The following is a 17,807-nucleotide window of genomic DNA, read 5'->3' on the forward strand; positions in this document are numbered from 1 at the left end:
GGAGGAGGAACAAACCAGAGAGCTAGTTTCAAGCAAGAGGATTGCACAAGCAGAAGCTAAAACACAATACTCAAGCAATTAGTAAAAGGCTTGAGAGGTTTGAATGTGAAACAGGAAGTAAGATGGCACCCAGCCGAGACACAATCCACCATCTTAACTGAGGGAGAATTTGAGGGCAAGACAATCTGAACTAAACAGACATAGCAGGATGATTCCTGATATTACTCCCACCTCAACAGTGGCCTCTGGACGAGACCTGACTTGGTCTCCCAGGATGTCTTTGATGAAACTGTTTGATCAGTCGGGGAGCATTAATATTATTCACCGGTTCCTGAGAATTCTCTTCAGATCCATAACCCTGCCACTTAATGAGGTATTGTAGATGGTTCCTGAAAATTCTAGAGTCCAAGATTTTCTCTATAACAAGTTCTTGCCCATCTATCTCCACCCGATCGGGAGGAGGACGGATACGTTCCGGAAAAGGATTGGGTATGGCAGACTTAAGTAGGGACACATGAAAAACAGGATGAAACTTCATAGATCATGGAAGCTTGAGCCGAACAGCTACTGGACTAATTATCCCAATGATCTTATAAGGCCCAATAAATTTCTGTCCAAGTTTTGGTAAAGGAACCTTAAGTTTAAAATTCCTAGTGGAAAGCCATACTTTATCCCCTATTTTAAACATTGGTGCTGGTCTACGAAATGTATCTGCCGCCTTCTTGTAATTTTCTTGAGCCCTCTCTAATGCTCCTTTTAGTAGCTCTAAATTTTGCTGTAATGCAGAGATCCTTTCCGCGACTGCTGGAATAGGTGAAACAGCAGGGAATTTGGGAAGAATATTTGGATGATACCCTAAATTTGCAAAGAAAGGAGTTTGCTTGGTGGAGGCATTTTGGGAGTTATTGTAAGAAAACTCAGCCATAGGAAGCAGATCGACCAATCATCTTGTAAATGGCAGATATAGCATCAAAGATACTGTTCCAGAGTCTGATTTGTGCGTTCAGTTTGTCCATTAGATTGTGGGTGAAAGGCGGTTGATAGATTAATATCATTCTCAAGTGCTGTGCAAAAACTATGCCAAAATTTTTACGTAAACTGCCCCCCACGATCCGAGATTACTTCATCAGGGACTCCATGAAAACGAAACTCTGAACTACAACGTCAGCAGTATCTTTAGCAGAGGGTAGGCCGGTACATGGAATGAAATGTGCAGCCTTGGTGAGCCGGTCAACTACTACAAAAATTGAGTTTTTTCCTTTAGAGGTAGGTAGATTTACGATAAAGTCTATAGAAATAGAACCACAGGGACGAGAGGGGACTGACAAAGGCTGTAATAAACCCATGGGTGAAGAACGTGGAGTCTTGTATCTAGCACAAATGTCACATGACATTACATATTTCTTTACATCCTGTTGATAACTGGGCCACCAAAAGAAACAGGATAAACATTTCTGTGTCTTCTGCACTCCTTTGTGACCCGCGATCTTAGAATCATGGACTAATTTTAGAATTTTCAGTCTTATTGTTTCGGGTATATATAGCTGCTGCCCATAGGTCCACACCTTGTTCTTAAGCACCAAATGCACATCATCAGGTGGTCGAGACAGCAAGGAGTCAGTGTCATAAGCCTCTTTTATCTCTTCAAGCAAGTCCTTATTATGGATTACTCCCACAAAATTAGACTTAGGAACAATGGTCTTGGGCGGAATCGTAGAATTGGAATCATTGGAAAAGATTCTACAGGGTGGGCCATTTATATGGATACACCTTAATAAAATGGGAATGGTTGGTGATATTAACTTCCTGTTTGTGGCACATTAGTATATGTGAGGGGGGAAACTTTTCAAGATGGGTGGTGACCATGGCGGCCATTTTGAAGTCCGCCATTTTGAATCCAACTTTTGTTTTTTCAATAGGAAGAGGGTCATGTGACACATCAAACTTATTGGCAATTTCACAAGAAAAACAATGGTGTGCTTGGTTTTAATGTAACTTTATTCTTTCATGAGTTATTTACAAGTTTCTGACCACTTATAAAATGTGTTCAATGTGCTGCCCATTGTGTTGGATTGTCAATGCAACCCTCTTCTCCCACTCTTCACACACTGATAGCAACACCGCAGGAGAAATGCTAGCACATGCTTCCAGTATCCATAGTTTCAGGTGCTGCACATCTCGTATCTTCACAGCATAGACGATTGCCTTCAGATGATACGAGATGTGCAGCACCTGAAACTACGGATACTGGAAGCCTGTGCTAGCATTTCTCCTGTGGTGTTGCTATCAGTGTGTGAAGAGTGGGAGAAAAGGGTTGCATTGACAATCCAACACAATGGGCAGCACATTGAACACATTTTGTAAGTGGTCAGAAACTTGTAAATAACTCATAAAAGAATAAAGTTACGTTAAAACCAAGCACACCATTGTTTTTCTTGTGAAATTCCCAATAAGTTTGATGTGTCAAATGACCCTCTTCCTATTGAAAAAAGAAAAGTTGGATTCAAAATGGCCGACTTCAAAATGGCCGCCATGGTCACCACCCATCTTGAAAAGTTTCCCCCCTCACATATACTAATGTGCCACAAACAGGAAGTTAATATCACCAACCATTCCCATTTTATTAAGGTGTATCCATATAAATGGCCCACCCTGTAGATAGAGCATCTTCCTTGCCGTTACGGGAACTGGGCCTGTACGAGATTACGAAGTTGAATTGATTGAGGAAGAGACTCCAATGAGCTTGGCGAGGGGATAGACATTTGGCAGATCTATCGAATTCCATATTACGGTGATCAGTCAGAACTATTATTTGCTGTGAGGTTCCTTGAAGATGATGTCTCCATTTCTTAAAAGCTGCAATAATTGCTAACAGTTCTTTATTCCCCACATCATAATTCTTCTCAGCAGGGGATAAAAGTTGGGAGAAAAAAGCACACGGATGCAATAATCCCTTCTCTCCGGTTCTCTGAGACAGAATAGCGCCTATAGCACAGTCTGAAACATCTACTTCCACAAGGCGAGTTCTGGGTCGGGATGAACTAATACAAGGGCTGTAGTGAACTTGGAGTTTAGAAGACAAAAGGATTCCTGTGCTTGGGAAGACCAGACAAAAGTATTTATTTTTTTAGTCAACTGTGTAATAGGTGTAATTATTTCTGAGAAATTTTTAATGAAGTGTCTATAAAAATTGGCAAAACCTATGAAACTTTGAACATCTTTTATGCTCCTTGGGGAAGGCCAGTCTACTATTGCTTTAATTTTGCTAGAGTCCACGTGTAGACCATGAGGTGAAATTATATAGCCAAGGAATTGCATCTCAGTCTGGTGAAATTCACATTTTTCAATCTTAATGTAAAGTTGATTCTTCCTTAGACGTTCCAAAATAAGTCTCACATGTCTTTGATGTTCTTCCGTAGAGTTAGAGAAGATCAAGATATCGTCCAAATAGATGACTACGAACTGGTCCAGAAGATCTCTGAAGATAATATTGACGAGATGTTGAAAAGTGGCCGGGCCATTGCAAAGACCAAAAGGCATAACAAGATATTTGAAATGTCTGTATCGTGACTAGTGTTGAGCGCGAATATTCGAATAGCGAATATTAATCGCGAATATCGCAACTTCGATAATTCGCGAATATTACGAATATACTGCTATATATTCGTTATATCGAATTTTCCATCTGAACAAATGATTCCTCCCTGCTTAAAATGCTTGTGGTCAATGAGTCATTGGCCCACAAGCAAGAAGCAGGGAGGGATCATGACTTTAGATGTTGAAAAAAGACGAATATTCCAAAAAAACTAATATATAGCACTATAGCGAATATATTCGTTTTGACATTTTGTAGAATATTCGTCTTTTTTTTTCTTCTCCAAACAGTACAGTTAAACCCCTTTGGCATACTCCTCCCCACAAGCGTCCCCGTCACCATGGGAACGCCTGGTGGTTAGAATATACCGTCGGATCTGAGCTAGATCGTGAAAACTCAAATCCGATGGTATATTCTAACACAGAGGCGTTCCCATGGTTATGGGGACGCTTGAAGTTAGGCCCCTTTCACACGGGCTAGTATTCCGCGCGGGTGTAATGCGTGATGTGAACGCATTGCACCCGCACTGAATCCTGACCAATTCATTTCTATGGGGCTGTGCACATGAGCGGTGATTTTCACGCATCACTTGTGCGTTGCGTGAAAATCGCAGCATGCTCTATATTGTGCGTTTTCCACGCAATGCAGGCCCCATAGAAGTGAATGGGGCCGCGTGAAAATCGCAAGCATCCTCAAGCAAGTGCGGATGTGGTGCGATTTTCACGCAAGGTTGCTAGGTGATGATCGGACTGGGGACCCGATCTGTATTATTTTCCCTTATAACATGGTTATAAGGGAAAATAATAGCATTCTGAAGTAAAATAGTGATGGAGGGGTTAAAAAAAAAATTATTAACTCACCGAGTCCACTTGATCGCGTAGTTGCGGATCTCTGTCTTCTTCTGTAATGTTGAGCTGCCGGCAAAGGACCTGTGGTGACGTCACATCACATGGTCCAATCACATGGTCCCTCACCATGGTGATGAACCATGTGATTGGACCATGTGATGAGCACAGTGACGTCATCAAAGGTCCTATTCCTGTGCACAGCGAAGAAGAAGACAGAAGAGATGCCGGCTGCGCGATCAAGTGGATTAAGGTGAGTAAAAAATAATTTTTCTTTTTTTTAACCCCTCCAGCCTTATTGTACTATGCATTCTGTATTAAGAATGCTATTATTTTCCCTGCGGAGGGAGGGATTGTCAGCGCACTGCCAGCAATGATTAATACTGGGGAGGGAGGGGGGATTGAGGGCGCACTGCCAGCAATGATTAATACTGGGGAGGGAGGGATTGTCAGCGTACTGCCAGCAATGATTAATACTGGGGAGGGAGGGGGGATTGAGGGTGCACTGCCAGCAATGATTAATACGGGGGGGGGGGGGAGGGATTGTCAGCGCACTGCCAGTAATGATGTTTAATATGCAGGGGGGGATCCGTACTGGCCACCAATGATTGTAATACTGGTGAAGGGGGGTTATGGCGCACTGCCCATGAATGATTTTAATAGTGGGGGGGGGGTCGGGGGGCGCACTGGGGAGGGGGGATTGTCAGCACACTGCCAGCAATGATTAATACTGGGGAGGGAGGGGGGATTGAGGGCGCACTGCCAGCAATGATTAATACTGGGGAGGGAGGGATTGTCAGCGCACTGCCAGCAATGATTAATACTGAGGAGGGAGGGGGAATTGAGGGCGCACTGCCAGCAATGATTAATACTGGGGAGGGAGGGGGATTGAGGGCTCACTGCCAGCAATGATTAATACTGGGGAGGGAGGGGGATTGAGGGCTCACTGCCAGCAATGATTAATACTGGGGAGGGAGGGATTGTCAGCGTACTGCCAGCAATGATTAATACTGGGGAGGGAGGGGGGATTGAGGGCGCGCTGCCAGCAATGATTAATACGGGGGGGAGGGATTGTCAGCGCACTGCCAGCAATGATGTTTAATACGGAGGGGTTAATTGTGTGGATCACAGTGCCGTGTCAGAGGTCAGGTGCCGCCAGGCAGCAGGGGGCCAGCATGTATGCGCCTGTTGGTATACTCTAACTTCAAGCGTCCCCATCACCATGGGAACGCCTCTGTGTTAGAATATACCATCGTATTTGAGTTTTCACGATCTAACTCAGATCCGATGGTATATTCTAAGCACCAGGCGTTCCCATGGTGACGGGGACGCTTGTGGGGAGGAGTATGCCAAAGGGGTTTAACTGTACTGTTTGGAGGAAGAAAAAAAAACGAATATTCTAAAAAATGTCAAAACGAATATATTCGCTATAGTGCTATATATTTGTTTTTTAGAATATTCGTCTTTTTTCAACATCTAAAGTCATGATCCCTCCCTGCTTCTTGCTTGTGGGCCAATGACTAATTGACCCACAAGCATTTTAAGCAGGGAGGAATCATTTGTTCAGATGGAAAAAATTACGAATATTCTAAAAACAAATATATAGCAGTATATTCAGTGGCGTAACTAGAGTGTTATGGGCCCCAGTGCAAACTTTGGATCGGGGCCCCCCCCCCCCCTTTTTACAAAGAAGCGGCAGATTTTCTTACGAAGGGCTCTTTCCCTTGTGGTTAGTCCGCTGCGTGAATGAGGGCCAAGCTCCATTCCGGACAGCAGAGACACGGAGCAGTAACATGATTGATAATGCTCCGTGCCTCTCTGTCACCTTTTTACTACAAAATCACAGTGAGATAAAGTTGTCACTGTGAGTTTGTAGCAAAACGATCATAGAGAGGCACAGAGCATTATCAATTATGTTACTGCTACGTGTCTCTGCTGTCCGGAGCGGGGCTTGGCACTCTTTCACACAGCGGATTAGCCACACGGGATCCGCTTGTGTTAAAGAGCCCTAAGCCCAATGCATGGCTACACTAACCCAGTCCTAATAAAATCTGGTCCTACCTCATCCAGGGTGTCGCTGGCTTCGGCGTGATATCCACTGGATCCAGAACAAGGTCCCTGTGGTGATAGAGAAAAAAATGAATAATCACATAAGGAAGGGATGGTGACTGCCCCTATGAAATCACCAGCAGGGGGCGCTGTGCTGGCCTGGTAGACTGAGCTATGCCAATGTATAGCAGGGTAATTTAGGACATTTCCCCTAAGTGCTACCACACAGTACTAATGCCCACATTGTGGCCCCTCACAGTACTAATGCCCACCTTGTGGCCTTTCACAGTAATTAAGCCCACCTTTGTTCCTGTCACAGTAGTTATGCCCAGATATGTGCCCCCTAACAGTAGATATGCCAAATATGTGCCCCCTAACAGGAGTTATGCCAAATATGTTCCCCCTCACGGTATTTATGCCAGATATGTGCCCCCTTCACAGTGGATATGCCCAGATATGTGCCCCTCACAGTGGATATGCCCAGATATGTGCCCCTCACAGTGGATATAGCAAGATATGTGCCCCTCACAGTAGTTATGGCCAGATATGTTCCCCCTCACAGTAGTTATGACCAGATATGTGCCCACTCACAGTAGTTATGCCAGATTATTTGCCCCTCACAGTAATGACCAGATACGTGCCCCCCTACAGTGGTTATGCTAGATTATGTGCCCCTCACATTAGATATGCCCACATATGTACCCCTCACAGTGGTTATGCCAGATTATGTGCCCCCCCTCACAGTAGTTGATATATGTGCCCCCTCATAGTAATGCCTTTATATGTGCCCCCCTCACAGTAGTTATGACAGATTAGGTGCCCCCTCAGTAGAGATGCACACTTTTGTGCCCCCCCCTTCCCCTTTGCCCCCAGTCTGCAAAAAAAAAAAAAAACATACTTACCCTCTTCCCTGATGTTTCACTGCCACACTCACATCGCGTTGCTGGCTGTACTGAAGGCAGTTTCCCGGGCCTTCAGAGCTCCTCCCACAGCCAGCAGCGCGATGTGCGGCAAGCAGAGGGAGCGCTAGAGCTCCTGCTTCACTGATGATCTGGAGACAGCCCGGCAGTGACAAGAACTGCCGGGCCGAGTGTATATGAGTGAGTGCGCGCGTCCCCCCTCTTCCTCCTCCCCCTCTCTGCGCAAACCTCCCCCACCTTGCCTCATAATATTAAACGTGTAATGGAGCGCCCTGACGGGGCTGGCATTGTCACTGTACTTCATGCCGGGCCCCGTCACAGCTCTTCATTACATGTTAGTACAGCGGGCCCCCTCCCCCCGCCGGGCCCGGTCGCAGTCGCACCCCCTGCGACCGCGATCGTTACGCCCCTGAGTATATTCTGTAGTGCTATATACTCGTTTTTGACCAATACCTTTTTTTCGCATAAAAATTCACATTATGCGATTTTTTTTATTACAGATTTTTCGCAATAAAACGAATATCTTGAATGCAAATATATGACGAATATTCTACCATATATTCGCAAAATATCGCAAATTCGAATATTGCCCCTGCCGCTCATCACTAATTGTGACCTAAAAGCTGTCTTCCAATTGGACCAGGTTATAGGCGCCTCGCAGGTCTAACTTGGTAAAAAATTCTGCATGTCGCACTCTCTCCAAAATCTCAGGGATCAATGGTAAAGGATAATGATTTTTGATAGTCATTTTGTTAAGTTCTCGGTAGTCAATGCAAGATCTTAGAGAACCGTCCTTCTTCTTAACAAAGAATATGGGAGCCCTGGCCGGTGAGGAAGATGGGCGGATAAACCCCTTAGCCCGATTTTCTTCTATCTAGTCCTTAAGGGCTTTTAGTTCAGGGCCTGCCAAAGGGTAGATGTTTCCAAAAGGTATAGGTGTACCAGGAAGTAATTCTATAGGAATTAATTCTTGTGGGGGAGCGTGTCCGCATTTTGTTTATCGCAAACATCCCCAAATTCCTTATATGCAGAGGGTAACTCTATTGCCTAATTATCTTGAGCTGGATTTTCCGAGCCTTGTTCAAAATTAACTGTCTAAAGAACATCCTTGGCTGGGAAGCTTATTTCTTTGGTCTCCCAGTTGATAACAGGGTTTTGTGCTTGCAACCAGGGTAGGCCAAGAATAACAGGGAAATATGGAGAAGAGATCAATAGAAACAATAGGACTTCATGGTGATGAGGTGTTATAATGATTTAAAGTGGTTCTGTCTCTTGATCCACCGGCCCTGAGCTCAGTGGGGATCCATCTACGGTCTCCATTACCACAGGTGAGAGTTTTTTTCTGAAATTTAACCCCATTCCTTTGCGCAAAAGAAAGGTCCATGAAATTGCCACTAGCCCCATAGTTCACCATAGCAGAGGTGGATATCCACTGAGAGTTTATCAAGAACTTAATGGAAAGGAAGCAATGGGAGTCTTTATTCTCTTTCTTAATATGAGGGGCCACAGATGAAATGGAATGGATGATTGCTTTCTCAGATAATTCTGTTTCTGAAGCAATTGATTCTCCATCTGAAAAGTCAGGATCTGTAATGGCTGCCACCAACCTCTGCAGACGGCTAGGGCAGTTGATAAGGAAGTGGTCAGACTTTCCACAGTAAAAGCATAGACTTTCCTGGAGCCTGTGCTCCCTTCGATCAACGCTTTCACGTCTTAGTATGGAATCTACTTGCATAGGCTCACTTCCTGATTCTCTGTAAATCTTTCTTTGGGGTTCCTTGGAAGTGGAGACAGGAAAAGAGGGAGACTGCTTAGTATCATAATTCAAGGTAGCCGATTTCTCTTGTCGTCTTTCAGACAGTCGGGTATCGACTGGTTAATAAAAGCATCCAAACATAAAGGGGCCTCTGCACAAGCAAGTTCGTCTTTTAATGCACTGCATAGTCCTTTCCTAAAAAAAGACCTCTTGAACTCCATTGCATACTCTGTGACAGGGCGTCTGCCCTGGCGCAATGCTAGTAATGCTGCTTCAGCTGTAGCACCTCGATTGGGATCATCAAACATTTGACTCATGGCATCGATATAGTCCTCTAAGTGATTTAGCCGGACGTCTTGAGTCTCAATCAATGGACTAGCCCGGGCACTGGTTGGATAATGTCTGCACTGTACCACGTAGCTCGTGAATCGTTTGTCCATACATTTGGATGTTGCGGGAAGTCTGTCCTTCAAAGGCGTCATATTTATTTTTTAAAGTCTGCATCTCAGTGCGATATTAGCCATAGCAGTCTGCAGTTGCTTAATGCGAACCTTTGAACTCCCAGTCCCGGCGAACTCCATTTTTGGCTTGGGTATTCTGTCACGATACTAGTGGAATACTGCTGGAATCCAATGGCAGGGACAAGGCCTGTACACAGGAAGCACCGGAGTCTTGAACAGGAGGTGGCAGGACTGAAGGGTGAAGTAGAGCCAGGCAGGCGGAGCCGTTAACGGTAGAAACTGTGCAAAACCGAAGGATGCAGCAGAGCCAGGCAGTCGGAGCCGTTACCGGTAGCAATGTTGCAGGACCGAAGGATAAAGTAGAGCCGAGGTCAGACGAGCAATGGGTCAGGGCAGGAGGCACAGGAACTTAGTCAGGCAATCCGGGTCGGCAACAGGAGGTAGCAGGATGTCACAGAGTAGCAGGGTAGACCGCAAGGAGGAGGAACAAACCAGAGAGCTAGTTCCAAGCAAGAGGACTGCACAAGCAGAAGCTAAAACACAATACTCAAGCAATTAGTAACAGGCTTGAGAGGTTTAAATGTGAAACAGGAAGTAAGATGGCACCCAGCTGAGTCACAATCCACCATCTTAACTGAGGGAGAACTTGAGGGCAACTAAACAGACATAGCAGGATGATTTCTGACAGACTTATTTCTACAAAGAGCACTATGGGGGCCTTATTACTATTGAGGGGTCTGTGAGGGCATTAATAATACTGGAGGGCTCTTCTACTAATGGAGGCACACTTGGGGAGCATTATCACTGTTGGGGGCACTGTAGGGGGCAGTATTACTAATGAGGGCATTCTAGAAGGGAATTACTATTGGTGGGACTATGAGGAGCACTATTACTATGGGGGGGTGCTATCTGTACAGCACTCATTTTTCTTCAGGATAGTATTTGGGGGTCTTGCGGAGCACAGCGAGCAGCAGGAGAACACTGTGGGGACTCCAGGTTGGGGGATGATGATAGAAATGTGAGGAAGCTAAGATGTCTGTGTGTCACACTCTGCAGAGACTAGGTGCAGCTGAAAAAAGTTGTCTGGACCGAGTGAAGAAGATGATGACAGGGAAGATCTACATCAGAGGAGACGTCACCTGGTGGCACCGGATGTGACAGGTATGTGCAGCGCGCGCAGAGAGGGTCGACTTAGGCTACTTTCATACTAGAGGTAGCCTTCTCCTGCAGGCTGTTCTGGCGGGTGAGCAGCTTGCCGGATCCGTGCTATCGCTAGTGCACCGTGCCGCCGGAAGTCATTATAGTGAATGGGGTCAGAGCGGACATCCGGCGGTGCACTAGCGGTAGCATGGATCCGGCAGGCTGTGCGCCCGCTAGAACAGTGTGAAGGTAGCCTTAGAGAACTGGGCCATATTCATTGGGGCTTGGGCCCCGGATCCTTTGAGACCCTATCAATGCCCCTGGTATACAGTAATTACATAGAAAAAATTGGGCTGGGCATAACATTTTCAATAGATGGTTCCGCAAAAACGGAACGGATATGGAAGACATGCGGACCCATTGACTTGAATGGAGCCACGGAACGTGATTTGCGGGCAATAATAGGACATGTTCTATCTTTGAACGGAACGGAAAAACAGAAATACGGAAACGGAATGCATATGGAGTACATTCCGTTTTTTTGGCGGAACCATTGAAATTAATGGTTCCGTATAAGGACCGTATGCGGAATGCAAAAAATGGCCCGTATACGGAACGCAAAAAACATTTGTGTGAACGAGCCCTAAGGATGACTTTTCTACTTCTACCGCCGTGCGCGGCTGTATTCGGCGCATGCGCAGAGAATGTCTGACCGCTTCCCTGCTCAGACATCTCCACTGCGCCTGCGCCGATGACGTCATAGTGCTCCAAGGAACAGGCGCAGTGGAGATGTCTGAGCAGGGAAGCGGTCAGACATTCTCTGCGCATGCGCCGAATACAGCCGCGCACGGCGCATGCGCGAGAATTCGTCCGTTGCGTCACACGGAGGATCGCATTCATCAGGAGATGGGCGGGCTGGAGGGACGCGCTGGGCGGTGGCTGTGTATGAAGGTAGACGGAGCCTCTAGGTGCTAATGACGCCCACATAGCACCTAGAGGCTCATTAGCATATTTATAAAAGTTATTTTTTTAGCAAAACGGCTGCCCAAAAAGCTCTTATATTAGGATGGTTGGCCAGAGCAGACACTAGCGGATCGCTAGTGTCTGAGAGCTAATTATGGCATACGAAGTGATAGAAACCCTTTAAGGTGTAGGGAAAGGATAGGTAGGAATCATTCCACAGCATTTATGTTGAACAGGGTTCAGTAGGGGAGATTACAGCCTGGGTATAAGGAACAATCCTATTCCACCTTGCTGCACTGACAGGGATCCATATTGCCATTATACAGCTCTGTAATTCCAGCAAACCGTTCTTATTAGGGTGCAAGTGCTGTTTGATACAGGCATCAACAGGGTTTATTACAAGGAAATATTTCTGTCTTATTTGCCCTTGTGCGGAGCAGTTATATATTCTAAAGCATTTTTTAGTGGGAAAAAAGGGCTTATTAGCTGTTGTGTGGTGAAGTGCTAAAATTACAGGCCTTTTTGTAATGTATTAGTGGCAAAAGTAAAATATATTTGCCGCTCTGCGGTGCAGTTATCTGTTGTAAAACTTTTTGTGACGTGTATTAGTGGGAAAAGAAAAAATATATTTGCTGTTCAGTGGTGAAATTATCTGTTGTAAAGCCTTTTGTTGCGTGTATTAGCGGAAAAAGAAAATATATATTTGGCATTCAGCGGTGCAGTTATCTGTTGTAAAGCCTTTTGTGGCGTGTATTAGTGGAAAAAGTGGTGTGCACAGCCCCATAGAAGTGAATGGGTCAGGATTCAGTGCGGGTGCAATGCATTCACCTCACGCATTGCACCCGCGCAGAAATCTCACACGTGTGAAAGGGGCCTAAGAGCGATGCCTGTCATCTGCATGTCATACAGACTCACAGTATTGTTTCACTACCAAAGAAGACTCCCTATGCGTGGTAGGCCTCATGCACACGGCCATTGTGCGGCCGTTCCGTGCATTGGGGACCGCAATTGCAACATCCGTGCGGCGCGGCCGGACCCATTCAACTTGAATGGGTCCATGGTATGTCCACACCGCGAAAAAATATGATATGTCATATTTTTTTGTGGTGCGGAACCTCGGAAAGAAACACTACGAAAGCACTCCGGTGTTCTGTTCCGTGACTCCGTTCCGCATTTCCGGAATTGCAGACCCATTCAAGTGAATGGGTCCGCATCCATGATGCGGGGTGCACACGGCCGTGTGCATGAGGCCTTACTGCAAGGCACAGTGTTCTACACCACTATAAAGGCTCTCTGCAGCCACTTTTTGACGTAATTCATTGCAAATAAGTTTGGATCAAACCAATTTTTTTTCAAAAAATTTGGCGAACTGGCAAATCGCTTTTTTTTTTATTCGCTCATCTCTAGTTGCAGCAATGCTATTCAAGTTTTAGTGTGCAGAAGTAGTAAAAGTTAATAAAAATTATATAAATTTTGCATGGCTGAAATAATACCCTCTCAAGGCATAAAATTATGTTATTCATTCCAAAATGTAAAACAAAAAGACAATGCCAGAATTGCAGTTTTTCTCTATTGCCCCCACAAAAAGTTAACAGAGGTTAATCAATGAGTTATGTGTACCCCAAAATGGTGCCATTACAATCCACAACTTGTAAAAGCCCTCATATGGCTACATCGACAATGAAAAATAAAAATTGCCTGGTAACTGAGGCCTCAGACTGGTCACTAAAGGGTTAATTAGTGCTTAACAAGTAGAGGACCTTCACTGAACATGTATGGTGCTGGTATCCATGACTTAAGGACCAGCGCCGTCCAGCTACGGCTCGCTGATCGGGCGGGTGCAGGAGCTGTGCCCGCCCGATCAGCGGCACGAACTCAGCAGTCACTGACAGCCGGGCCCCTGCTGCATACACCAGCATCAATGAAAACACAGATGCCAGCGTATTAACCCCTTGTACGCTGTGGTCAACACTAACTGCAGCATGCAGGGGGTTTGTGGAGTGTACGGGTTCCCTCCACGTCCCCATCGGTTTCCTGCGCTGCAGTGACGGGGACCCGATTGCCCTATAGGCATCGGTGCTTGCCTTCTACGGATGCATGTGAGATCCAGCCCCTTAGGCTGCGTTCACACGGGCGAGATTTCCACGCGGGTGCAATGCGGTAAGTGAACGTATTGCACCCGCACTGAATCCCGACCCATTCATTTCAATGGGGCTGTTCAGATGAGCGGTGATTTTCACACATCACTTGTGCGTTGCGTGAAAATCGCAGCATGCTCTATATTCTGCGTTTTTCACGCAATGCAGGCCCCATAGAAGTGTATGGGGTTGCGTGAAAATCGCAAGCATCCGCAAGCAAGTGAGGATGTGGTGCGATTTTCACGCATGGTTTCTAGGTGACAGTCTATTCACTGTATTATTTTCCCTTATAACATGGTTATAAGGGAAAATAATAGAATTCGGAAAACAGAATGCTTAGTAGGTGATCAATTGAGGGTTAAAAAAAATAAAATAATTAACTCACCTTCTCCTCTTGATCGCGTAGTTACCGGTCTCTTCTTTACTTCTTTAATGATGAGCTGTGGGCTAAAGGACCTGTGGTGACGTCAGATCACATGCTCCAATCACATGGTCCATCACCGTGGCTTTAAGAAAATAGAGACATAAAAACATGATTTTTTTCTCAAAAATGCTTTATTATGTAAAACAGAAACAAAAAGAAACAAAGTAGTCATATTTGGTATTTTTGTGTCCATATCAATCTGCTCTATAAAAATAGCACATTATCTAACCTGTCAGGTGAACATTGCAAAAAAAAAAAAAAAGCCATTTTTTGTTACCTTACCTCACAAAAAGCATAATATAGAGCAATCAAAAATCATATTTATCCCAAAATAGTACCAACAAAACTGCCACCTTATCCCGTAGTTTCCAAAATGGGGACACTTTTTTGGAGTTTCTAATCTAGGGGCACCAGGGATCAGGGAGTCTTCAAATGTGACATGGCACCCTAACCACTTCACATCCGCCCATAGGATATAAACGTCCTATGGGTGGATGTTTATCTCTGAAAGGACGTTCTGGAACGTCCATTCAGAGATGGCAGCTGCACACTTATCGTGCAGCTGCTGAGCAGCGGGGCCCGCTGTCAGTGACAGCAGGGTACCCCAGAGGGAAGGCAGGGACAGTTCCCAGGTGTCCCTGCCTTCTAGATCACTGTATACATAAAGCTAAACGAGCGCTGTTTATACAGATCAGGAAGCGCTATGCGCTTCCTGTCCCGGCCCTGTGGATATGTGACCGCCGGGGCCTGGAGAGTGCAGGAGCTGTCGGGTCTTTCACAGACCTCGATCAGCCCTGCACTGGGGCTGTACAGTGCTGTATTCTGCTGTACAGCCTCTCTGAGAGCTGTATTTCCCCTGTAACTGGCTATTTAAATATATCACATGATCCACCCTGTCCATCAAAAAATAAAAACTGTGTCAAAAAAAGTCATTTTTGTCACCTTATATCACAAAAAGTGCAACTCCAAGTGATCAAAAAGGCTTATGTCCCACAAAACCTCATCCTGCAAAAAATGAGCCCCAACATAAGAAAATCACAAAAAAAATAAAAACTCTCAGAACATGGAGACATTAAAACATCATTTTTTGTTTCAAAAATGCTATTATTTTGTTAAAGGGCTTCAGTCACCCCACTAAAGTCATATATTTTTTTTTTGGGCTACTTAAATTCCTTATACTGCGATATATCAATCTATAATGCTCTTACTCATTTTCGTTCAGTAGTTTAATCAAAAAACGGACTTTTATAATATGTAAATTACCTCTCTACCAGCAAGTAGGGCGGCTACTTGCTGGTAGCAGCCGCATCCTCCTCTCATAAAGACGCCCCCTCCTCATGTTGATTGACAGGGCCAGCGAACGCGCTCGTTCTCTGACTGGCCCTGTCTGCAATTCAAATCCCGTGCCTGTCTTCATTCGGCGCAGGCGCTCTTAGAGAAGGACGCTCACCTTCTCAGTGCGCCTGCGCCGATGACATCTTCTCTTTTGGTGACGTCATCGGCGCAGGCGCACTGAGGGAGTGCTGAGGAGGCGAGCCTCCTTCTCTCAGAGCGCCTGCGCCGAATGAAGACAGGCACGGGATTTGAATTGCAGACAGGGCAAGTCAGGAGACGAGCACGTTTGCTGGCCCTGTCAATCAACATGAGGAGGGGGGCGTCTTTATGAGAGGAGGATGCGGCTGCTACCAGCAAGTAGCCGCCCTACTTGCTGGTAGAGAGGTAATTTCCATATTATAAAAGTCTGTTTTTTGATTAAACTACTGAACGAAAATGAGTAAGAGCATTATAGATTGATATATCACAGTGTAAGGAATTTAAGTAGCCAAACAAAAAAAAAAGACTTTAGTGGGGTGACTGAAGCCCTTTAAAGTAAAATCAATAAATAAAAGTATACATATTAGGTATTGCCGTGTCTGTATTAATCAGCTCTATAAAAATATCACATGACCTAACACTTCAGGTGAACACCATAAAAAAAAATGTAATTTAAAACAGTGCCAAAAAAAGCAATTTTTTGTCAGCTTACATCACAAAAATTGCAACACCAAGCAATCAAAAAGGCGTATGGAAGTTATACTATATTGGAAGTTATACTATATTGGCCCTTAGTATTCATGCTAAATTGCTGTGTTGGCACTTTGCGATAAATACGTGGGTTTTCGTGTGCAGTTTGGTCACTTGGTCTCTAAAAGGTTCTCCATCACTGGTCTAGGGGATCCTTCCCGGGTTTAGGAATAGAGGTTATATAACAGTGTGATACAGACGTAGGGATCGGGGAACCTTGTAGGAAGGAGTTAAACATCTGAGTCATATGCGGAAGGAGAATGTCAGAAAAGGTTTTATAATTTAGGTAGGGCAGACCATCTGGTCCAGGGGACTTGTTGTTTGGGAGCCGTTTTAACACCTCCTGTAACTCCTCCTCAGTTATGGGGGTATTTAGTGACGAAAGAGCCTCACCTGAAATTTTAGGGAGATCACATTTAGAGAGGAAGGAGTCAAACAGATGCTGGCATCTCACCGGATCAGATGGTAACTGTTGTGGAATGGAATAAAGCGACATGTAGTACTCCTGGAAGAGTTTGGAGATGGCTTCCGGTCTATATATCAGTGTCCCATCTGTCCGTCTCATAACTGTGGGGGTCTCCGTAATATTAGAGTCGCGCAGTTGTCTCGCTAGGAGCGTATGTGGTTTGTTGCCCCAAGTATAAAAACGCTGGCGAGAGTACATAAGTAATTTTTCAGTTTTATGAGACAGTAAATTGCGTAATCTAGCTCGTATGATAACTATACGTCGGAGCAACTGTCTTGATCGACGGGATTCCAACAGCTTCTCGAGGGCAGATAGTTGGGCCGTAAGGGCATTCAGTTGAGCAGTCCTGTCACGTTTAAGCCTAGCACCCATAGCTATACAGTTTCCCCTAAAAACCGCCTTTTGGGCCTCCCAGACCATAGATATAGAAGGGCCGGATGACTGATTTAAAGCATAGTATTCTACAAGGCTATCCCGAAGTTCCTGTCTAAGCGGCAATTTATGTAGGAAAGATTCATTGAGACGCCAGTGACAAATTTTTGTGTGATAACCCATGCTCCTAAGGGTAACCGATATAGGTGCATGATCCGACCAAGTAATATGACCCAGATCTGCGTCTGCTAGCATTCGGAGGACCGGGGTGTTCCCCAAAAAATTGTCTATATGAGTGTGGGTGCTGTGCGGGTGCGAAAAAAAAGATCTGGCAGAGGGGAAGTTGACTTTTCAGAGGTCATAAAGCCCATATTTACGAACGAGGCATTGGAAAAGTCGAGAAATACGACATTGGGCACGTGTTGGTGGAACGTCCCTAGGGGGTAGTCTATCCTTATGATGTTCGGAAAAAGGAATGTTAAAGTTTCCCCCCATAAGTAGTGCTGCAGGAAGGAGGTGGGATGTTTTGGACAAAACCTTATGCAAGAAGGGGATTTGAGAGGAGTTGGGAGAATACAGATTGCACAAGACTAGCGGGTCGCCATTAAGTGTAG

This window comes from Bufo bufo, chromosome 4, assembly GCF_905171765.1.
Source record: "Bufo bufo chromosome 4, aBufBuf1.1, whole genome shotgun sequence".
NCBI classification, from domain to species: domain Eukaryota; kingdom Metazoa; phylum Chordata; class Amphibia; order Anura; family Bufonidae; genus Bufo; species Bufo bufo.